Genomic DNA, 27,045 nt, shown 5'->3' with positions numbered 1-27,045 from the left:
TTAAGTTGTACGTAGTTCAACAGTAATTTTAAAGTAGGCAATAATTTTATACATAATTATATAAATATATCAGTGAGATTGTATGTAGAAGTTATAAAAATGATCACAGTATAACCAGCTGTCGGTGCATTTTCTGCATCTGTATCACTGATATTAGCGGAAAACATTTAAAATGTAATCAATAGTTCAATGTTTGCTTTTCTTAATAAATTACACAATTTGTAATCAAAGAAATTGTGTACAACGAAATGATATAATACAGTATCACATTTCACACTGCTTTGGTTCAGTAAGTAAATTGGGAAACCGCTTTCAACATGCATTATTGTTTGGCAACTATTTATGCACATTTTCATTTGGCTCAAAGAATAACACTCACATAAGTAGACACGATCATTATTTTTGTATTATACTTACACGGCATAGAGCTTTTAGTGTAAATACAAACATGAACTGTAATTACTACGCAAGAGAATGTATGATTATTTTAAGTCGTAAATGGCACATTATACTTTTCAACATTTTATAATATTATAATAATTAAATACCTAATGATTTTTTCTGTTTAGACATCCGCAGATGTCAAATATTACACAAACTTACCTATTATGAAGTTGGGTAGATCAAGTGATCAATATTGTAAGTGCTGACTCTTTTGTCTACTACTACAGACAATCAGTGGCGAAGATTCTATACTATGCGATTCTTTAAAGAGTTTAAAGCTTGTTTAAAGCCTACTATCTTAACAAAAATATTTTTTTAATTGCATATCGACATACCTATAATATAATCACTTTATTTTATAAAAAATAATTTAATTTGTCAACGATATCTGTTTTTAACAAATTTGTCTAATGATTTGCCGTGAATAGTGATGCTTTTTTTTATGAACTTTATGTCACGTGACCTCAGGATGTTTGGAGCAGTATATACAAACCTAAGCCTAAATTATATGCGTATAATATATTATTAAAATAATTAATAATTAGATAATTTAAAAACACAATTTCAATCATTATAGATTGTTTTTTAAAATAAATAATAATTTAGATCAATCTAATGATTTTTGATGTGTATAAATGTTTAGGAAAATATACAATTTAAACTCATCGCTCAATTTTATGTCGCCAGTAAGTTTTTGAAATTTTATCGAATTAGTGTGTATTTACTATATTACTACTATATCTACGATATTAACTACTACATCAGTAGTAGTTAATATCGTATTACCTTCTTATCTCCCGTAAATATACCTGACGTGTGTTCTTTTTCTCTGATCTTCACAGTCTACCTCGTTACAAAAGTCACTCTTCGCCACTGAAAACAATATCATTAAATGTATCATATTATTTAAAGTTTACGGTATATGTATATATATATACCGTAATACATTACGTTATCATTCTGTAGGTAAAAATTAAGGCAATGCGGTCGTTATGTTGTGTGGATACTGCGTACTTACAGTCGAGGTGTGTAGGTACCTATTAGGTACTATTTTTTATGTATGTATATGTTTTTCTTAATGTAAACATGTGATATATAATAAACATGCCCACGGTGGCCGCGCGGCTTAAGCGTTGGACTATAACGCCGTGGGTCCCAGGTTTGAGGCCCATATGATCCTATTAGGATCGGACATGGTCGAAAGAAAAAAGAAGAAGAAACATGTGATATGAATGCAAATTGTAGGTTATTATTTATTTAAGTTTATTCATTAACAGTCTTTTCCGACACTGTTTAAAATTAATTATTATACTTCGCATGTTTTTAATATTGGACGCAACGTTTATAAACTAAATACATTTTCTATACTATTTCAATGATTATAGGGTTGCCTGAAGCTTTTTTTTAAATAGGTATATAAAGCGTTATTTATTAATATATTTGGAATATTATGTTATACTGATAATCGAAGTCCAGGCTTTCATGAGTATGCTGGCTATTAGCTTCAGATTGAAATCATTCTGAGAAACTGAGAGCAAAAATTTGTTTTTCCACCAATGAATCAGGATATGCTGATCAATTCAATGTGAATTTTGTATATCTACACTAATAGCTCTATAAATTTTTAACAAATTTATTTTTATAAGCTGAGACGTAAAATGAGACGTTTGCAGAATATTGAGATAAATTTAATTTCAACAGAAAATAAAACATCACTGGTGGATGAAATTTATGATAACTGACATCTTAAGTATATACCTACCTATATCAACATTTCAAATTACCAACATACAAAACGGAGTGTATGAACCACCTCAACCACCACGCATATACACAGTTTTACACAACACAATGTATTTAATGAAAAGCGACAAGTGAATTCAGCCTGCGATTCGAACATGGGACCCACGGATCAAAAGACGAGTGTTATAAGCTCTGTTCCACGGCTAATCTCAGTCACCTAATAAATCCTAAAATTAAAGAATGTTGAATACTGCAATCGAAAGGCCTAATCTTAGTAAAATTTATTACAATTAAAATACATGATGAAGTTTTATTATTATATTCCTATTTATAGGTATTTTGTGCAAAAATGTAAGTATGTAATAAAATAATACACCTGACATTATCGTTTTCAGCTCGTCAATATCACCAATGGTAAAGTGAAACTCCGATAACAGTAAGCGTTCACTATAAACTTCTACGAGAAAGTACGTTATGCATACATAAATAAGTAATATCCCTACTAGTGCATAATCTATTATTATTGGTTCACTATTAGTTCTAAGGTTCCGGTGGAACGTATTAAAACGGTAAGTAACCTTATATGAAATATACACGTTACCTCGTTCCAAACCGATGTAGGTAGCCGTGATAGGATTTTAGGAAAGTGGGTGTTGGTACTTCAGTCTCGTAAGAGTGGTCTAAGAAAGGTTCGAGTGGAAGGGGCCGAGAAACTTTCAGGCGACCGACAGGAAGGACCTAAAGAGGGATTGCTCAACAACGTCCAAGGGAATTGCAGACCTGAAGGCACTTGACCCTACGGTAACTTCTGGCTCTCTACTAATTCAACCAACCGAGGACTTGGCTTCCTAAGAGGATTGGGAAATCGATTCGAAATCTCTTGAAAGTTAATTTGAAAATCTAGGAACTTCAAAACCACGAAAATCGATAATGTAGAACGTTTACATAAGAAATAGGATTCTTCTTATAATATAATTAAATGATTATTATACAATAAATTTGAAACATATTTTTTTTACTGATATCTAGTTACGGCTTCCAAAACTTAAAAGAATAATTATTTACCAAAATATTTTTTTAATTAAACGGTAATGTATATATTACATAATATGTGTACCTAATGTATATACATTTTTGGTTTTAAAAGTAGTTTTTTTATTGTGTAAAAAATTAGAGTCGGAGTCACGGTCGTCAACTTGTCACTTATTTGGTTTAGCCACCACGCCGGGCCCCTCCTGAGCCCGGGCCCCCAGTCTAGAGCCCTGTCAGCCCCCCCTTGTGGGGGCCATGATTATAATATATTCCATGATATTTACTTATACAATAATATCCAGTGCGGTGATATTTTTATTGTTTCCAGATACATACGAATTTTATTATAGCCAACGTTTTCCGGATGTGATTAAGGACATTCTTCAATCTACTGTTATCTGTACAAACATACTCAAAACAAGCGACAGGGATTAAGAGAAATAAAATAACCTTTCACTTGAGTTTCATAATAAAACAGAAAAAATCTGTCCTTGGCTGTGTAGGCAATAGTGTGTTATATCGATAACGAGTAGCTTAGTTGTCTGCTTCTCCAGCTAGTGCTAGTCTAGCTAATCAATATCCACGGGAATTATATTACTTGGCAATATCTTATTTTGTGGGTAGTTGTTGGGTTTCTGTGACTATCGAAATATTTCATTAATAATATAACAAACAAACTTGCAAATGGGTATAGCAAAGTTTGTATAAGATACATAAATAATTTAATGCGTTCATAATAAAAGCAGTATTGGAAAAATCATCATCATCGGCCTGGATAAATCTATTGCAGGGTTGAGGGTTTCTCCGGTCTTCTTATTCTCTTCTAAGTAATTTCATTTCTACGTTTCGGTTATCACGTAAATATTGTGACTATTATAATATAATGCATCGGCGTAGCTTACAATGCTGTAAGCCGGTGCGTTATGATTGAGGTTTAAATTGGTCTAATCAAGATTCTGTTAATTTTATAAATTTGTAATATGCCGCCATTCTCATAGTCCGACTTAAAAATATTCAAAAAGAAATACTCCGGGGTAGAGTCGCTTGCACATAAGTTGATTATTATGATTCTCGCCATCTTGTCATAAATTCCCAATGAATTTGAATCGTTTTCATCCATTCAAAGGGTATCGTAGGAACAGTTTCACACAGAGAATTCACGTATCCGTAAGTATGACGGGAAAAAAACTTTACTTTGAAACAGATGGAGCATTTTACACTATTTGTGCTGATAAACCTCATCAGTGTTGCCATCCTATTCTACGAATGCGTAAAAAATATAGTATTTTTGAAAAAAAAAAACTATACATACTTATTATATTTTATACATCCTACATACATATATAATATATATATATTCTTTTTAACACTACAACAAGCCTAGAGGCCCAATTACAGTACTGTAGTTTAACATCAGTGTATTTAGTAATAGAAGTGAAACAATCACAAACACCCAGGCTTTGAGAAAATCACATAAACATATTATGTTTTCACAGGGATCGAACCCGAAGCTCCAGGTTCAAAGGCCAGCGCCTTACGCACTGCACCATGAGAGCCGCCTATAATTAAGTACACGGATCGTTTTTAGTTTTGACTCCTTCAAAATTATTGTATTTTTGGAATATTTGCTAATCTTACATTTGTCGCGGAATCAAAATAACAGTAAGTAGGTATTGTAGGTACTATAATTTTATTATAGTACACACGATTAGCAACACTGGTCAGTATCGTCATATCTGTATGGGATACGTGAATCCTGCGTGTGAAACCGCACTACGGCCTAAAGTATCAATGCATTATTATATTAGTACTAAATAATATCCTTATACAATTATTGTGTATTTACTACTGACATACGTCAGGACAATATAATAGTGTGTTCATTTTCTCTATACGTGAACGTCTACTTTACGTGGAAGTATCGAAACGATCATACACGAAGACCATACCAAGTGGGTTATCATTACGTTATTACACAGAAAGTAAAAGGGGAAATAACCAGGTCAAAACGCAATCCAAATTAGTGATGTCAAAAGAGCGTTGATTAGTTAACATTTAAATCTCAAGTCCATCCTCGCAAAACATTAAAATATTTCATGCACGAGTCAAGGCTACCAATTTAATTTAAATATACATGGGAAACAAAGTTGACGAATCTTATTTTATGATAATATCATCTACAAAAATTACACGCAGGCCAACAGATCTGATTGTTGTAAACTATAACAAGGGAAAATGCGTTTAATATTATAATATTATCGGTAGTTACATTAACATTATTTAGAGCTTCCTCTATCCGAGAATTGGCCCGACTAACAATTAACCACATATATGTATAGGTAATAATATAATGCATTTTATTCCGGGCCTATGATCATTGACATCTGGAGCCCAGAGGTAAATTGCAGTACATAGCAGAAGTCAACATTTTCAGCACAGGCGAAAGACAAAATCTTACTGTCGTTATCTTTCCTAATTCGCTTATTAATAAACGAGTATTTCTATTTATATTTTTTCATTCCGGTATATTAACATATTATATTCACTTCCAATAATAGCATATCTGATGGTAAAATATTCGTTTGTTAGTTTTATCTAAAAACGGTATTTAAAAATTGTCGAATAATCACGGTTGACAGCAGATAGGTTATTTAACAAAACCATGCACTTCCTTTTAGATAATAAAATTATTGATGTAGGTACCTATTTCTTATAATTTTATAGTGGTGCTCTTGTATTGCCTTGATGCCCCTCCCACTCTTTCTCTTGTTTCCTACCCAAATTATCGAACATTATTGATAATGCGGTACGTTTTTAATGGTAAATCTTGAATAAAATGTGAGTTTTATTCTTTGTCGGCGAATATAATCTTTTCCCGCTTTATAAATATTAGAAAACAAATATTTAAAAATGAAAAATATGGATTTGCTTACTCAATTATAATAATTGTGTCGTCACAATGTGACTGCGGTACGTAGGTACCTACCAGCAGTAACACTGAGGCGTATTAGACCTAGGGTCTGAAGATCATTTCTATGACTGTAGTTAAATATATATAAACTGAAACTCACCATATCAATCATAGGAAGGTATGTGCGCAAATAGTAATAACATAACCAAACACACCGTTTAGCGGTTTAGCCTCTAAAAAACAGGAGGTTTACCTGAGCTATATTCGTTATTATTCATACAATTTCGTAATTGTATTATACCATTCGATAAACCTATGCAACCGGAAGCTAAATAACATACATACATTCAAAACTAAATCTTCCAAATTTGTCAGTAACGACACTTTACCTCTGGTGTCATATAATGAGACTTGTTTCCGGATTTGCCAAAAATGAATGAATGTGGTCGATTTCAACGCAAATATTTATTGCGGCTCTATTGATATGTACAATATTTCAACATGTGTCTAAAATATAATCGTTCCCATTCGATACTGAACATTTCCTTGTAGACAATTTTAATTGATAAAACGTATAGATCAGTAGTCCGGAAGCTATTAATTTAGACGGCAAATATGAATGACTGAGTAGGTAGGTAGGTACATTGGATAGTGAGGAATGACAACTACATGACAATAAAATAATATGTACCTAATACTAATAATGTGTAATGAATGGCAGTGCCTCAAAAAATACACGGCAAATTCCCTTTCCACTGAAACCTCAATGATGTAAGGTTTTTTACAAATTTAAAAAAGTCAATTACAAAGGTCAAGTGATAAAATATCACCGAGAATAATACAGCTATGCCGATAGTTTGGGTATAATGCGACTGTTTCATTTTGCCTAAACGATTAGGTACATGCCCGGAGCATCAGGTGTGTTAATCTACAAAATAAGAAAAAAAATGGAAAACGGAGAATGTTTCAAATACAAAACATTATTATAGTTTTAAATAACTTATTTTCATAAATACCTGTCTTATTCTCCATTCTGGACGAAAAATACAATATAAATATAATAAGATAATGATTTCTTCCCTGCAATTATCGTTAGTCTGGATTAGGGTTGTCATATCGAAAGGAAAGGTATTAATACTAAACTTGGTAACGGTGTAATCACAGAACAGATAATAAATAGAATACCAATAGGCTATATTCAATACGCCGCATGGTGAAGCAGGCTTTTGAATGTGTGAGTGTCCTACGAAAATGAAGCACGCATTATGCACGTGCAATGGTGTGTGTAATACACCAACATTAAAGGAGCGTAAATGCATAAACCGAGAGCAGTTTTTAGTATTCGACGTTAAACGTATTCTAGACACGTGTGTAAGTTTAACCCGGCTTCATTCTTACTCGAGTCGGTTGCCTGCTATCGCCTTACCCGTTGTGTATTTCAGTTCCCATTATTTGGGTTCTCTGGGTGTAATAGTATTCATACTTTTTCAATATTAGGACAAAAAAGACAGTATTTTTTGATAAACAATAACAAATTTAAAGTCATTCGGGATGGTTATTTAAGAAAATTTGAGTTTTTAATTTTAATTTTTCACAATTTTACAGTAGGCACACAATATAAACAAAATAGTTAAGTGTTTCTGACCACACTGATTTTGACACAGCGATTCAAATCAACTGCCGAAATATTAATCTCCAAGTGATATATTTATGCATAAGTGTATATAATATTTACGATACTATAATTATACATTTATATTATGCAAATAACAAACAAGACATATTTAAAAAAAACATTTCTACTTTATAGCAGTGTTTCATCTGGATTCTAGAGCAAAGACTACGAAGAAAACTATGTTGAAAATAATGGATTAAATTAAACATTTCAAATATTCTAGTTATTAGAATGTATTAGAATCTGACACATGATAATCGCCAATCATCATGTAAGTAAATATTCCAACTAGGGAAAAAAGTATCAAATCATCCGATATAATTGATAAAAAGTACCTATCGATACCAAATTATCGATATTTTCTTGACGACCCTAGTTTGGATCAATCAACCTCTGATTTCATTAATCTCAGTCATATGCATTCCGCTGCCACTTATTTCAGCAGAACGTAACTATCTCGTCGATCCGGTGGCTTCCATATCTACCTTTCTTGGGTAAACCATACATGATTAGATTTGTCCAACGATTAACTTTTTATTTCATCTATGTATCCTGTTCATTTTTTTACTAATCGCATATATGGATTGCTGCTTACTATACGTATTTAGTTTTATTCCTCACGCATGTTGCCCAACGTGTACCTTTCCAGACTACGCTGTGAAAAATTCAGTTTCCAGACCTTTCGTTTACTGAGAGTCCATGTTTCTCATACATATGCGATTATATGGGACACCACTTGAACACATTTTAGTGGTTTGCAATGCCCGTCTATAAATATATAAATTTGATGATTCATTCATTGCTATATTTGAAATCAACAGGTTTCGATAATACTTAATTATAATTTTTCTTTATCTTACAACAATTTACATTTTATACGTCACATTATAGATACTTACTTGGAAACGAGTCGTGCATGGCCGTTATTTTTTTCTCAAAAATTCACAGTCGTGCATTGGACAAAAACGTTAAATTGATATTGGTCTTCAGCAAAGTTTGCTGTTTTCGATAGTACCTACTTACAAGTTTAGTTTTAAATTAATAGAACCGGAGGTCGTTTATAATAGTTAAGTTGGTGTGTGTCTGTGTTGCAACAAAGTTAACGTAACCTATTACACCAACCAAAAAACATTGTTGCACAATAATGTAATTATTACAAAAAATATGTATTGGTATTCAGACAGCTTAAAAAGATTTTGTGAAAATAAACCGTCAAAATTATTTACCTATAATAAATATTAAAATCATCTGGCCATATAATATAACTGTTCTCATTAAGCTATAAGAATTACATAATATTATATTGTATAGAACTTATGTATGCTTACAGGTAAAGTCACGAATCTACTGTTTGTTGGTCGCCAATCTAGCTACATATAAGTAAAAAAAAAAAAAAAAATCATGTAGGTACATATCGGAATGAATTAATATTGAGCAGACAGTCGGTGCAATATAATTTGAATGTCTGTCCGCATTAATTACACCAGTATGTTGGTACCCAAGTAATTAAAAGACGAGAGTATGGCCCGTTTCAGACGGGACACCGGTGTCGCGCTCGATATAATATAGGAGGCCTTTGTATTCGAATAAAGGGGCCTTTGTATTACGTTTATGAACGCCGCAGAGCTAATGAGTTAACGTGTGTCCGGTACACTTTTCCGTCGGCCGCTAGATTCTCAAGCCGCCGATACACTTGTTTTTATTATCACAGCCAGTTTTATGTTCTAACTAATAACGCGAAATTATGCGTTGATTCATTACCTCTGGGGCGTTCATAAACATAATAGGTACATAGCCCCTTTATTCGAATACAAAGGCCTCCTATATTATATCGAGCGCGACACCGGTGACCCGTCTGAAACGGGCCTATTCGTGAAATTCATACGTTGACATACATTGTCTGCAAAGTATGGCCATATGACACTGAGGAATCAATAATCAAAATATTTAGTAGGTACTACCATGTACTAAGTATGTGTGATAGTTAATTTTCAATGGTAGGTACACCATTACATTTATATAATAAATAGGTAAGTACCAAATTATAAATAATACCTTTATAAAAAAAAGATTTCAAAATGTTTAATATTTTTTTTCGTACGTGATTATTTAAGATATTTTGCCCTTGTGGCTTGTCCTCAGGTAAAATATCTAATATCCGTGTCCGCAATATTTTCCGTGTGAATTAATTAATACGTCGATTACATAAAATTAATACCAACAATTTTTTTAATCATACAGGAATAGGCCGTAATTTGATATACGTACTCATACCTTACCTACTCTGAATTCGGCTAGTATATTTTTTGCCAATATGACTTGACAAACTATCACGACGCGAACTGGTAGACATTACATTAGAAAGTGACCTACGGTAAATTATGACGTCATTTACAAGTCATAACCACTTACTAGTTATTATCAAATACTGTGGACTGTAACTAGATGGCGCCTAATATACTTTTTTAATGCAATTTTGATTCTTGCCCAAGATTTCAACAGCACCTACTTAAGTTGAAGAAGAGTCCTCAACTTTCTGCACGTTGGCGACTTGGAAGTTGGTGGCTATTGACTCTTGATAACCGCCATTGTTAGCTGCCTGTTTTAACTTTTTGTTATTATGTACGTATGACATACACGATTTTGGGAAATTTTTCATCTAAATATTCAAAATTACAATAGTAAGGAAAATAAATGACGTTGTGTGTCTTTTCGGAAGCAGTTATGCTTATGATAATATGATTATATATAATTGTAAAATGAATGGTCCGGTTATTTCGTGTTCGTTGAATGTATGAAGTAATTAATAAAAAAATCCACCCACACCACCCATGTCTTATACATTACAAATAGAGTACCTACATTGATGCGAGAATTGACATAATATTATAAGCAGACGATAACAATGTCAAATTTGCTACAAATGAATTTGCACGCAAAATGACTTTCAGCAATCGTTGTTATTAGTAACTATTCTTGAGTTTTACTTTCAAATATTTTATATTTGTGTTTTTAGAGAAGGTTGAATGCTTGCTTCAACGTTTTTTAAGTATTATGTGTAAGTACTACTAAGTAAGTATACTATTACAATAATACCTACCTCAAAATATTATATTGGACTGAACATAGACCAATGTATAATACTGACCAGTGAGTGTAACTACCCTCTGCTTAATTTCAATCTTGTATTGCATTGCAAGGTGTGTGGGGGGCGATCTTGAAGGAGACAACAATAATAGCGGTATTTGTAAAAACATCACGTAGGTAATGAGTCGAGCTCTTTAAATGGAACCTAATGTAGGAATGCAATCGATAATTTACGAATTATCATGAACAAATAATTACTAATTATTGACCTGTATGAAAATATGCTTACTATCGACTTATATGGATCAAGAGATTTAGGTATATATATACAAATGTTGCCAAAAGGATAAGCAAACTGCCCTCGTTAACGATTGCATTCCTATGCCATCTTGAAATGTAGATACGTAGATAAAATCAATTGAATGATAACGTATATATTTCCAGCTGTGGCGAAGTAGGGAAGACGTTTCAGAGAATGGCGTTTTCATGTAGCTTTCCAAGTTTCCAAGGGGAAAGCTGTAGGGCGAATTATTTGTGATTCTTGTTTTTCTAGCAAACTTGCGGAGCGGTGGTTGCAGGCGGAACTTTACAGAGCCACATGTTATATATTATTAGATGCATAGGTACCTAGCATACAACTCTCAAGCCTTGAAGAATATTCACAGAACATAAATTTTTTCATGGCTAAAATGGAAATTCATAGCATGCAGTGACAATAAAATGAATCGTCTACCTACATCTAGATCCTACAATCTACGTTAAATAATATAATCCGTAAGCCACATATTCGTAGGACATTTTAATCGTTTATGAAGATATGACATTGAAAGTTTCCCTTGCACATTCAGATATTTTAATAAATTTACTGCAAGCAATAGCAAATGCAAAATTTATTGATTCTTGGACATCTATTGATATATCACCAAACGTGTAGAGTTACGGCAGGCATACAATATAATTAATATGTATTTACATCAAATCAGCACAACAAAACTTGTGATTCTCGAGAAATATCTTTATTTCAAAACTCATCCGGCCCAAATTTTCTGCCGACCTAATCTAGTTGATATTAAATTCGACCCTTTGTAGGTTTTCTTGCTCAATATATATTTTTTTCTTCATGGAATGTAAGAATTTCCATTTCAGATCAAAGTCGGTGGATTCCAAATAACTTTGTTATTTTTTTTTACTTATTAACACGAGATTATTATTGTTCATTTTTCGAGAAATGAGAATTCTCAAAATTTCGAGAGATTCGTAATTCATCTTTTCTGTTGATTTCTCGATAATTTTCAACATGAAATTTCTCGATCACAACTCACAACCTCAGGCGCAACTAGTTGTGCAATCAGCCGTTTCGATTCTTGGAAAAGATTCTGTTGGTTACGTGTTGAATGTTACAGTTCTAAAAGGAAGGCGTATGTAGATGTTTATTCCATATTCGAGACACGAGACCATCGGTATTTTACCAATAATTAAATGATACTACCCTCAGGAATGATTATATTTAAAATGGGTGATGGCATATCAGATAATTTTTGATATTAGGCATAATCAACCGTATATCTTTATTTTCATTAAACTGCGATAATTCTTTACTGCCACGATAATACAGCGAAACTGACATTGTGCGATCTATTCTATTAATAATTATTAAAGAAGAATCGCATATCGACAAGGACATTTCATTTGAAAATCAAATGAGTGGGTGTTGCTGATGAAATGTATAACATGATAATATTGATAATGAATGATAACCCACGTGTAATTCGAGAATTTATTCTGTAAATGCGTCATATCAGAATTATATTGCAAAAACACCGCATTTATATTAAACATCACTAACCTATTATTGTACCTATCCCTCACTATGGCCTGGGTAGTAAAATGTTAGAAGTAGGTTGTTGACTATTATTAGTATTACTAAATTCACACAAGCGATAAAACATGTGTGTCAATGGATAGGTAATGATGTATCCTTCACCATGATTTAAATATGTGTATGTAAGTAGTTAATACTCACGTTATTGATAACACGGCGGGTAGTTTTAAGTGACCTCAAAATAAATGTAGCTAAAAATGGGACCGAAGAGTATTAATATCTTCCGGTTTCGGCAGTGAAACGCTCGATTAAAACCGAGTGTAGTGTGGATCGGATTGGTTCGGATGGAAAAGGTTGTAGGTACAAACAGTAACGTCATGTAATTAATTAATATACAAAAAACAAATTCACAATCAGTGGCGGCTGCCCAACTGCATTCAAGTGCACAGCACTCCTTATATGTGTATAAGTATGCACGTAAACTACATAGCACACTTGTGTAAAAATCATGGTTAAACTAACTCGTTATGCTAATGTAGTTGGGCTATATTAACTGGTTAGATGTAAATTGTACGTATAACATTTCACCGTAGCACAGTTCCCGTGAGCTTTCTATCGGAAAGAGATGACCGTATAGTATACGGTCATCTCTATAGCAGCGAGATGAAAAAAATACGCGTTGTTCGTGGAGCATTTTCATGGCCGATTTTGACAAAATTCATGAATTACCAAAATTAAATACATGAAAACCTAACATAACAAATAATCCAATGTATCGGCTATTTTAAAAAAATGGTTTGCCCCTGGCTTCCTGTAAACCGACAAGAACCGCCCTTTTAATTAATTTTGTAATTAACGTGTTAATTTGCATTTGAAAAGTAATTAGCAAAAACACAATTTTGTGCGGCCCGTAAGCTATGGGTTAAGATATAAATTTTATCTCAGTACTATTCGACCCAAAGAGGTTGGACGGTCTATAATATACGACCATATTATAATATATTGTAGAAATATGTATTATTTCCGATACGTTTCACGGTGAAATGTGAATCGGCGAATCGCATACTTACAAATTTCCGGACACGATATTAACGCAAATCGCACATGCAAACTCATCTCGATTGCAATACGACGAATTTATCAGTGTGATTTTGTTAGCATTCACGTAAAGGTATGTTTATGTATCGTCGCACACAGCGTAAATGCAACATCTTGGCTGAAAAAAACAGCAGCAAAAAATTTCACTCGACACGCATCTCATACACGGCATGCACGCATGCGCAGATGGTGCTCTTCGCGGTCTGCCATTCGTTTCGGCTGAAGATAGTGGTTTCATCTACAAGTGAACTCTTTATTTCGAAATAGTAATATTACAACTAATCGCTTACAATTTGGCACCGACTAAAACATTATACGACAGCCATACATAATATTATTATTATTATACTTAACCAATTAATTTATATACATATATCTACTTATATTTACATAACAGGGAACTCAGAAATAATGAGAACTGAAATACCTAACGGGTATCGATTAACAGGCAACGATCTCGAGTGTACCTATATTATGATGGTAATATGTAAACACGTGTCAAGAATACGCTTGTATTTCGTTCTCACAACTGCTCTCGGTTTATGCACTGACGCTCATTCAATATTGGTGTATTTAAAGGTTGCAACAAAATATACTATTGCACGTCTATTATGTGTGGTTAATTTTCGCAGGACATTTGCACATCCAAAACCCTGCGGGGTAGAGCCTATCGGAATTATATTTGTTACTTAATCTGTTCTGTGATATTTATATATTTCCACCAAACCACGGCGGAAAATTATGGCATCTCATATTTTGGAACTGTAAACTAATAATTCTCGAAACGCCACTAACTTATCTAACTAATCTGCGAATGAGTATCAATTAAATAAGTTCTTTTGTAAATATGATAATTTTAACATTAATCGAACCACAAGAACAGATGTTATAAGACTGGTTGCCAACCTCTGCTTTATTGAGTTGTCAGATGAGTAAGTATATTTTTGGTTATTATGACTTTATCGTGTGGGTAAGAAATATTTTTAGTCGACAGATTATTATTGTAAGATGTAGGTACGTTACGGCAAGTTATTTATTGTATATAAAAGCGATTTTTGTCTTGAAAAGTAAGTACCTATACTATTTTTGAGCGGATGAAACATTTTGAGAAAATTAGCCCATTCAAGATGGTGGTTGCTTCCCGACCTACCCCTAATGATGATACCTAACTTTGCTACATTCACTGGCTGCAATAATATTATTGGTATGTTTCCCCGCAAGGGAATACAATTACAAATTAAATACATTGTTTATACCACGCTTTCTGTGAGAATTGCTTCGATGGCTACAGAATACTTGAAATATTTTAACCCTAAAATGATACAAAAAGATGTCAAAACCTACCTTCGTTTTCTTGACTCCACGATGCTGCGTTGATCTCACAAACTGAATTTTTCGCTGTGGAATTGCATATTTCACTTGATAACCGTGGAAAGGTAAACACTTTCGACTGTATTAATTACTTGGCTCCAATATTGCACAGAAATTAGGCGGTGAAAAATTATCAACGCAGGTCAACAAACATAAACAAAACGAGTTTGACGCACGCGCAAGTCAATACCAAGATGGCAGATGTTTACAACTTTAGAAATGCGTGCCCTCTTTCGGCTGTTTCTGGAATATGAATTAAGTCGCACTAGTAGAGTTACAGAAAACTGCAACAATAAAAGAATGTTTTAACGTTACTGAAACAGATGTCGTCTACGTAACGATTTTATAATAATATTTATATTTTAAATTACTATCCATATTAATTTATTATTTGATTAAATCCAGCATTCATTCCAGCTTGCGGTCAGAGCTAGTGATCTTATGGTGAATCCTCTGTCTACCAGAAACACCTAGCGGAAAACTTGCAATTTTAGACAATGTATTGATGATATTATAAGTTCATATAATTAAAAAATACGTTATAAATGTTACCTAAGTGTAATCGTTGAATAAAAAAATAGTTTATTAAATTAATAGATACTTATAGGAACTTTTACAGATACGTATTATATTAATTTATAAAAATGTGTAGGTATAACATTTTATATTATTATCTATGTTTCTTCAAATTAAATATAATATCTATACAATTCAATTTACCTATCTACTAACGAATACCTGATTTCAATAGACCCGCACAAGAACTGTAGGTACGTTTATCGTAAATCGAATCTAATAAAAAATATTAGTTTTGTATACTAAACTACTTAGAAAAAGATTAAATTTCATCTTTCGTATTTTGACGCTAGATGCCTCCAGCAACCGTTTACTGGCATAGCATTCCACCGCAAGAGGCATATATTGTACTGCCAGAGACATCTAGCAACAACATATGAAAGTTGAGATTTTAAAATACGAAAGTACCTACTGATATTTTACTAAGTATATTTTTGAGAAATATTAAAAAAAATTAAATTCAAAGATAAACTTCCAAATAAAAAACTGTACGATCGTTGATTACCTTCATATACTTTTAAATAAAATAAAAACGTCTGAAAATCTTACCGTAGGCGTACGGCGTAGGGCGTAGGTAATAACAATCGAGAGAAATAATCAATTTAAATTTCAAAGATATCAATAATTTTATATATTATGTAGGTACTTAGTTATATTTTTTTATTATTACTTATTCAATATTGAATAAAAACAAATTTAATTCTTTTTATTGAAAAACGTGAATTTGAAATAAGTAAGTACCTACATCAATAAAAATATACTTTTACTTATTAGAAAAAATCTCCGAAAAAAGGGTAAGGCAAATGGTACTCGAACCCCACATCATATTTTATGGTTATTCCAGTGACATATAAATAAATAAAAAAATAATATACTTTATTTCTAAAAAAGAATAAAGATCTTGATGGGGCATGTGGCATGGGGCCTCAGCCGACGATCGAAAGTATAGGGATGTCATATCGAAAGAAAAGGTGTCGATACCTATCGGTATCATGATGCTTATCCGAAGGGATTTCTTTTTGGAAATATATTATCCCAAAATCTGTATCCCTATCGAAAGAAAAGTCTCGATACTTTTTTGAAGTTCTATGCGGGCATGTATTTTTTTTGTTTCATTGGCCTGTAGTCCCATTTAATTAGTTAGTGGCAAATCTTTTCAATGCGTTTCTTTCAAGAACATTGCTGAAGGAAAAGCTTAATGTAAATAAACCAGACGACTTGGCCATATGATTTGTAAAAAAATCCCAAATAAGATGTGAATGCAAAGCATCCACGTATAATAAACACTATTTACCCGAATATCATGAAATAAAATTATTATAATATATTACTATGCTCACGACCCGCGACCGTGGGAAGATTCAGCGACCAGTTTCTCCTCTCTCTCCTTAAGGGGGGACATGCTCAGCGTAGGTCAAACTGGAGCTTTTGTTCTATTTTCAAAGCATGATCCTGGACATACCTTAAACGTTGTAGATAATCTACTTATATAATTTTAAAGCCTTATTATCCTTTATATTTATTTTAAACATTTTATGACTGCATAACGTTTTTTTTATTAGGTACATAAAATAGTATTCTTTTAAACCTCTCGCTCTAATGTTTTAGAATATAGTCATATTTCGGTACATAACTGTGCAGTGGTGTTAAGATTTTTTACATTTATTAATTTTTAAACGCATTTATAAAACCATTAGTATAATTTATGACGAGATAATTTTAGTAAAATATTTACGATAAAAAATTATATTGATAATCTCTGTGATCCCAAATTTGACAAGAATTAGGCATTTTATTATTCAAAAAATCGGCAATATTAACACATTTGAAGATAATTCTAAAGATACTAATTTATAAGCTATGTTTTTGACCATTCAAGTGTGATAAACATCCTATGAATAATGATTGCTTTATAATAATTATTGACCTAAGAATAAGGTAGTGTTTTTTGAAATACGCCATTTCTTTTGCCATCCCCATCCCCTACGGCCGTATGTTGTAGCTTAACCACTGGGGATGGCAAAAGAAATGGCGTATTTCAAAAAACACTACCTTATTCTTAGGTCAATAATTATTATAAAGCAATCATTATTCATAGGATGTTTATCACACTTAAATGGTCAAAAACATAGCTTATAAATTAGTATCTTTAGAATTATCTTCAAATGTGTTAATCTTGCCCATTTTTTGAATAATAAAATGCCTAATTCTTGTCAAATTTGGGATCACAGAGATTATCAATACTTATAATTTTTTATCGTAAATATTTTACTAAAATTATCTCGTCATAAATTATACTAATGGTTTTATAAATGCGTTTAAAAAAAAATGTAAAAAATCTTAACACCACTGCTCAGTTATGTACCGAAATATGACTATATTCTAAAACATTAGAGCGAGAGGTTTAAAAGAATACTATTTTATGTAATAAAAATACTTTATGCGGTCATCAAATGTTTAAAATAAATATAAAGGATAATAAGGCTTCAAAATTATACAAATACATTATCTACAACGTTTAAGATATGTCCAGGATCATGCTTTGAAAATAGAAAAAAAAGCTCCATTTTGACCCACGCTGAGCACGTCTGCCCTTAATCATACAATCGTGTTTTTCAATCGTTATTGTTTTGTTGTAGATTTCAGATTTCATGTTTTTTACTTATATTATTTTTAATTAATTGCCTAGGGTACATAATATCTTTTTCGACGTTTCAAGAATATTTAAAATATATATATTATCATAAGAAATAAATATTGCAGTGTCTCTGATGGGCTATAAAATATTGATTTTTGCATACTTAATATATTGGACGCTAAAGACGCGCCCAGCGCGTAACGATTAAGGTGGCCATTGGATATAATTAGCATGCTATTTAAATGTGGTAATTAAAAAGTAATTATCTAGTCGGCAGTCAATGTGGAAGGTATACCTACACCGAAATCATTTTAACGCAATTAAAATTGAGGTCCTCTGACTGACCTGACCTCTTAAAATATAACAATTTGTTGAATCGTAGAAGTATATTTATTATATTGGATTAACGCTTTCCTTTAATAAAGCACCAAATATGTAGGTATTTGTATCAATAATTGTAGTTATTCCGTATCTACAAAGTATGAATAAACTTAAAAATTAAAATAATTTGAAAAAATAATGTAGAGACTAGCTGAGCCAGCTGGCTCTCGCCAATCTGTCTCGCTAGGTCTTGCAGACGGCTTGGCGGTGTTGGATATTAATATAATTGTGAAGTATGCGTAGACGGTGCCATAGTTTTCCCTTCGGGATGGATTTTCATTCACCTCAGACATTTTCACATTTCGCTGATTTGTCAGTTTTACGATTTGCATCTCGTCACTGCCAATACAAATTTGGAGTCATATGCGTAGTCTATTCTGGAGTCAGGCCTTCACAATATCACCTGACACCACTTCAGGCTGGTAGGCCTAGCAGAACAGCTGACAATCGCCGATTGCTACCAATGACATATTAATTTTAATACAATATATGTGTAGGTATGTGCATTTAAATATGATAAATAATTATACATCTCATTCATTCGAATATACAGCAATATTATGTGATTATCATAAAAAGCGACCCATTATATCCAAATATTAATCTCTTTCGGGTCCTATTTACATAATAGAAAAAGGTTAGCAGCATAAAAAACAAATTTAAACATTGTTTTGTGTCATTGTCTATAAAAAATAAATGTATGTAAAAAACAGAATAATATTTACAAATCAAATTTTGAATTCAAAATTAACCTTAGCCAATATAGTTTCCCGGTGCGGGACATTCATATTGAGACAAATGTTAATAAATAATAAAGCAATACATATTATATCTGAGAGGAATAGACCAATTCTGATAAAAACAGGAATTTATAAAACCTAAAAATGTGGAATCAGCTTAAAGAGGCCTTCATTCAGCAGTGGATTGATACAGGTTGATGACGATATAAATAGGTAGGTATATAAAATCACAAATTTAAAAAAAAAATGGCAGTTTATGTGACTAAGAAGAGTAGAATTAGGTTGGGATAACCTTCATCCAGCAGTGGATTGATCTTGGTTGATGATGATAATGACGATATTATAAATGGGTAAATATAATATCAGCAATTTTGATAAATATAGCAATTCATATGATCGACAGAAATACAAACAAATTAGAAAGGCCTTCATCCATCAGTGGATTGATTCAGGCTCATGATGATAATGGCAATATAAATAGATATAATATAATATCACCAATTTTGATACATACAGCAATTCAAATGACATAAAGGAGTAGAATCAGGCTAGGGAGGCCTTTATCCAGCAGTGGATTGGTTCAGGTCGATGGTGATAAGGATGATAGAAATAGGTATAATATCACAAATTCGTTAAACCTATAGTAGTATAATCAGGTAGCGGAACCCTTCATCCAGCAGTGGATTGATTGTGGTTGATGATGGTGACGATATGAATATGTCGATAAATATAATATCACCGATTTTGATAAATACAGCAATTCATATGACAGAAAGGAGTATAATCAGGCTATGGGAGGCCTTTACCCAGCAGTGGATTGGTTCAGGTCGATGATGATAAGGATGATAGAAATAGGTATAATATCACAAATTCGTTAAACCGATAGTCGTAGAATCACGTTGCGGAACCCTTCGTCCAGCAGTGGATTGATGATGATGATGAAATTCAAGACTATCAAGAATACAATCAACGTAGAGAAGCCTTCATCCAGCAGTGGATTTATTAAGGCTCGTGATAAAAATGGCATTATAAATATAGATAGTATCTATAATATCACTGATTTTCATGTGTAAGTAAGGAGTAGAATAAGGCTGAGGAGGCTTTCATCCAGCAGTGGATAGGTCCAGATTGATGATGATAAGGATGGTAAAAATAGGTAGATATTATACAATATCACAAATTTTGTCAACTATAACAATTCGTATTAATTTATTTCATTGTTTGCAATGGCAACTTAATATGACTATATCTATGGAAATTAGTAGCCTAGGTAATTATTCAATAAAAAATAGTGCGTAAACAGCCACAAAGAAGTATTTAAAAAAAATCAAATTTGTTATTAATTAATAGAAAACTCATCTTGATTGATATATATTATTTAACATGCTAATAGAAATGTCACATTTTTTCGATTAATTCTGCAAATTCTAAATTTTAATTCTGACACGTCAAATGAACTTGTTTTGCGAAAGAACACAAATGACAATCATTAGTCTATAAGTTTGACAGATAAAAAGCAGTGACATGGTTTTAGATTATATTTTCGTAGTTATTAGTGAGGAAAGATGTATTTATTTCTAGTTATAACTCAATAGTGCGCCAATGTGCTACTTACAGATTTGAATAGATTTGTGGAATATTAATTCTGATTTCTGAAATTTCGATTAAACAGAAAGTATTAAGCGACATTATAATCAATTTGCAGTAGATAGACAGTAAAGTAGCGAAAATGTATGGTGACGGATGTAAAACGCGATTTAAAAATGATTTTATCTGTGATTGTGTCGAGTTTTTTCAGATTGTGCCCGATTCAAATGGAAGTAGATTCGGGACTCCAAAAATTGAAGTGAATTCCTTTAATAATCAACAAAGTGGTATTTAAATAAAAAAAGTTGACGTATTTTCCAAAATCTCTTAGGATAATAATATATAGGAGATTCCCAAATTTATTTGACTCACTGCCCTCCAGCGCTTGTAATGAAAAATTTTACTAACCGGAGCGCTCGATAATTTTACCAAAATATTAACCCATAGGGCCGCACAAAATTGTGTTTCAAATGCAAATTAACACGTTAATTACAAAATTAATTAAAAGGGCCCATAAGCATTGTGTTAACGTAGTTTTCTAATTTTATGTGTATTTTATAAAAAATGTTAGATTTTTTGTTATATGGCCTATTTAGCTCTGACAGTCAAAATATTTTGACGAGACGGAGCGATAATCTTGAGGATCTTATGAACCGCAACGGCGCTCCGGGGCGCTCAACTCCATTTCGAGCCCTGCAGCCCTCTTAAAAAAAACACTCGACGCCCCGCCCCGCCCCTCTGGAAATCCATTGATTTAAATAAACAAACATAAAGATGCAGTCATAAATTTGAGTTATTTTGCGTATCTGTCGATATTTCTACCTACGAAACCAAAGTAAACAAAGATTTTTTTGTAAGTATGATGTCCTGATATTTAAATTAAAAAAATATTTATTAAAACCAAACACAGTAACAGAAAATTAAGACAGCGAAACATAATTAGATTAAAAATTAATATGAATATTAAGACCTGTCGACGGAGACGAGCGCATATAACATAACACACGAAATACGTGGGAAAAAGGGCACCATTCCGTTTCCAACTTTGGCTTTTATATTATATAGATACCTATACTACCAACTGCAGTACCTTTCGATACATTTTAATGTGAAACTTAGTATAATGCCTATCAACAAAGTCCTTCTGCTATTTGAGAATAGCCAGTATGTTATGTATGTTCATAAAATCGCTGAAGTAAATTATGCAGATTTTAATTGATCCAAGTGTGGAAATTTGCATTGGCGTGCCTATTCTATTAAAAAATTAACAGGCTTTGGGTCACTATGAAATATATACTTACATCGCAAAACGCAGTTGATACCCGCCAAAAAACACTACTTACTTTCCAGTGGCGGAACTACATCCCGCAGTACGTGAGGATGGGAGGAGGCATGTGGTACCATTATGAAATGCAAGTAAGTATGTACATAGGTTTATAAAAAATAAAACTAAATAAATTATGGGTACATAGTTAAGGTGCTTCTTACCTCATTGTTTAAATGTCCTAAAATATGTACCTATCGAGTCAAAAACAGAAATTCAATAAAATTCTGAGAAAATAAATTAAATGAAAGAAGGGTCCCATTGTCCCAATGACCACAAAAAGAAGTTTATAAAATAGTCAGTTATAGAGCAGGTAAAAAATCGTTATGATTATTTTGTGGATTTTTTTTTATTGAAATAGGTTAATCATATAATATATTAATCACTTACTCCGCTAGAATACAAAGTACTAATGTAAACATAACGTTGTTGCTCACCAAACGATCGATGGAAAAAAAAAATATTTTGCTAACACCAATATGTGGAATATTACTAGTGAGATGCATGTAATCTGGATGCCAGATTATTGATTCACTAAATAATATTTTAGTTGGGACCATGAACGGGTAATAAATAGGCCTCGAGGTCATCGATCAACGAGATGGGTTCGTTTCAATTAATGTGTTCATTCACGTGAGTATAACTATGTTAATATTTTCGGAAAATTATCAGGCGCTCCGGTTCGTAAAATATTCAATTTCGAGTGCTGCCCGGGTCGACTAGTCAGGAAAGTTTTTAATATGAAACCATCTGGGTGGGTGAATATCGGAAGATGACTTTACGAGGTCAGGGTCCCTCAGGGCGAACGATGAAGCTGATGATGTTTTACCTTAAGGTTATATACCTCAGCTGAGGCATGGGCAAAAAAGATCGTGACTAGGCGATGCACGGATTGTGCAAATGACGCGAGCCGAACGAAATATAATTTGTCATAAAAATTCAATATGCGTCTTTTTAATGTTATCTTTATTATTATATTCGTAATAATAATAGTTTATTCATTGACATGTTTTCTTTTTCAAGTACATGCGGAACGTTTTTTAGTCATCTTTACACGATTTAAGAATATATTCCTCCGACGCCATCACAAAACAAATTGACGTGCTCACAGGTCGACTATCGCTCTCCGACTGGCAACGCGGCCGAAATTACGTCCCACATACTGTTGAAAATTATTTGCCGTTTCACCTATGTACGCTCTTAACGATCGACAATAAAATATGCCCCCCCCTCATAAATGAATAGTCGTTTAAAATATGTTTATTTAATTCTAGAAGTCTTTTTGTGGTGAGGACGCCAGTGGCGTGGGTAAAGCGGGTGGTTTCGAAGGTGGAGGAGCTAGGGTCTTTTGGCTGGCTCCGTGATTAAACGTCCGCCCGGAGGTCGACTGCGATATCATCTAAATTACGATCCCGGCGGCCATATCCACTTTCGCTTTCCTTAGCCTAATATTTGTATGAAAAACCTAAGCGCTTGATGGATACGATTAACTGAGCGATCGCGGTCTATTGCCAACTACCGTGTGTCCACGCCAACTTATTTTTATTATATCTTGCCACAATACCGCGTCTCAATCGATAAGTTTCTAATAAAAATAAAACTACCACCTACTTTCATTGACCAGCACAGCTTAGCACTTGGTTATTTATAATGTATATCATTATGTAATAAGTAGTAAATCTAAATTATAAAATTAGCATACAGTTAAAATTCGAATTCACAATGTAATTGTATTTAAATATCAGCATCTTCATATTATGGTTGGTATCATTTTTTACACTTTTTAGGTTTTTACAAGACACAATATATGAGAGAGGGGGTTCGTTTCGGACCCCCCCCCTCCATTGTGTGCCCCCCAGGAACGAAACAACACAAATTTTATAGGTGTATAGGATATTCTCTTTTCTTCTCCTTCGCCTGGACCTTGTGACTGAGGATTTTGACCCGGATGATTTGTCTTGGCTGTGGAACAGCAACCAGACAGAATTGGTGCAACCATCTGGACACTAACGATCTTAATAATTAGGACCGCTAGGCCGCGCGCACTCGATAATCAATTATGGATGCGACATATTGCAGTAACGGGTAGATGAACACCCGTAGTAGGCCGGATGTTCATAGCTGGATTCAAAGCGTGGAGTGTCTGGGTATGAAGAATGTATCTTAAAATGTGCTTTATTCTGCTGTTGAAGCGACGAGAAGCTATACGTAGTATGGCGAAGTAAGTTAACCCCGCCCCCTCCCGCTTAAAATGAATAAAAACTATTAATTTTTTTTCAAAATGGTCTCCCCCAAACCATTTTTCTGTGTGCACTCGTGTATCATATGTTTTATACTAACTATTTAATAGTAACGATTACAGTTCACCAACTCTGGCGATGTTATCTTCATAATTTCAAGAGGAGAAAGACCTAGCCGAGTAAGTGAATATTTAGCTAAATCGTTATAATATCTTCGGCTTTTCCGATAATGGTGATTTATATGCGGACGTGCTGTGATATTCCGCGGTCGAGTTTCCATCCAGATAACGCAATAATAATTGGGTTAGAGCTATTAAAGTATACCTGCGTCCATAACGGACTCGATATTATATTTTTTCTCCCAGCCGCCGCCTTATCGATGTCATAAAATCTTTTCTAGCCAGTGCACAATAACAAGGGAAAAATAAAAAAGAGCTTAGTAATAAATGTAGCCAATAAAGATGGCGTGACCCATCCGGGGGGCACGCTACGCTTAGGGCGGTTTCCGGACCTCGGCCCTCGCTACTCTTCGTGCGACACCCCTGCCGTTTTACATGTAAGGAAAATATTGTCATACATAAAAGAAAATTCCACCATCGCTCGGTGATAGCAATGTCTTTTACCGATTAACAAATAAATTGCATTTGCAGATTTGAAAGTCACGTTCTGATTGGCCAGTTTTAACATGAACGATGTTTTGTATTACGTACGTACTATATTATAGTAGTAGTTTTTAGCCTTTCTCCACTTGTTAACTCATATATACATTATATACCCATCTAGGGTGTCTATATAATATTTACAGCTTGAAGATCTCCTGGAAAGAAACTCAAAACATGGGTCACCGAAACCAATATTTATGTAAGTGTATAAATCAAAAGAAAAACGTTATTAATAGTACCTGCAACTGGTAAATATTGTTTTTTTTTCTTATAACAAAACATTTAAGCAAAAGACATTAGTTGGTTGTTAAAAGGATTCTAATTTTTTTATACATGTGCGTTGCTATGGAAATCAATATGAAATGTCACTCTGACGTTTCAGTTTATCGATAAAAATTAGTGGCAGGCTGGTTGGAAAATGTTTTGACCCGGCACGACTATATTAAATTTATCAGTACACCACTGCCTCTCGCACATCGCTTGTTACGCCGTGTATATGTGTGATTTATAAGCACATAACGAAGAAAAAAAGATATTATCTTAGTTGAGATTTTTAAACGTCATGTAATTCAGGTGTGTTTTATTATTGTTTCAGTGCGACTCGATGAATCGAGGCTCGAGATGAGAGATGTGCCAAGTGGCAAATCGGTCGACCGGATGAAGAATAATTTGCGACGCGATCACGTCGATTGGCGGCCGTTTCACGCGAGCCGCGACTCTTGTGTGCGTGAGGAAACACACTAAATACGTGAATAATGGTAAGCGATCTCGAGTAAACATTTTAGATGTGGGTTACTCGCGATCCGAGAGTCGTGCGCGGATTCCTGACCCGAAATAGAGGCCCGGATCACGCACAGATCGGTCGACCGACGTCCGACAGTCGAGGGGGAAACTTTGCATGAAACATCACTAAATTTAGCTTATCTAACACTTTATATTACTACTCTTATTAGATTAGTTTTTAAACTTTATTTGTTTTATTATATAAATCACTGGTGAATTAGTTTAATACCTAGGTAAGTAGATACTGATGGCTAAAATTTACATCAACACTTAGACAATTATTAATTAAAAGCTTATAGGTACTTAAGGGCGGACATTCTCAGCGTAGGTCAAAATGGAGCTTTTATTGCATTTTCAAACCATGATCTTGGAATTCCTTAAACGTTGTAGATAATCTATTTATATAATTTTGAGGCCTTGTTATCCTTTATATTTATTTTAAACATTTGATGACTGCAAAAAGTATTTTTATTACATAAAATAGTGTTCTTTTAAACCTCTCGCTCTAATGTTTTAGAATATAGTCGTATTTCAGTACACGAATGTGCAGCGGTGTTACGATTTTTTACGTTTATTAATTTTTAAACGCATTTATAAAACCATTAGTATAATTTATGACGAGATTATTTTTGTAAAATACTTACGATAAAAAATTATATTGATAATCTCTGTGATCCCAAATTTGACAAGAATTAGGCATTTTATTATTCAAAAAATGGGCAAGATTAACACATTTGAAGATAATTCTGAAGATACTAATTATAAGCTATGTTTTTGACCATTCAAATGTAATAAACATTCTACGAATAATGATTGCTTTATAATAATTATTGACCTAAGTATAAGGTAGTGTTTTTTTGAAATACGCCATTTCTTTTGGCATTCCACAGTAGTTAAGCTACAACATACGGCCGTATCCATAAATTGACAA

At 33.1% G+C, this 27,045-nt stretch overlaps 1 protein-coding gene across 1 annotated transcript in view; it reads right to left on the bottom strand.

The window, feature by feature from the left end:
• Window positions 1-15,368, bottom strand: part of gus (splA/ryanodine receptor domain and SOCS box containing gustavus) — a 217,295-nt gene extending 201,927 nt beyond the window's left edge. Inside the window, exon 1 of the mRNA XM_085952268.1 lies at window positions 15,157-15,368. The gene's annotated coding sequence lies outside the window, so the exon portion shown is untranslated. The remainder of the gene's footprint in view (window positions 1-15,156) is intronic.
• Between the last annotated feature and the right edge of the window lie 11,677 nt (window positions 15,369-27,045).

This window comes from Rhyacophila brunnea, unplaced genomic scaffold (genome assembly GCF_057557595.1).
Source record: "Rhyacophila brunnea isolate RB1 unplaced genomic scaffold, BYU_Rbru_1.0 scaffold_3, whole genome shotgun sequence".
NCBI lineage: Eukaryota > Metazoa > Arthropoda > Insecta > Trichoptera > Rhyacophilidae > Rhyacophila > Rhyacophila brunnea.
This window is presented reverse-complemented; position numbering and strand designations above follow the sequence as displayed.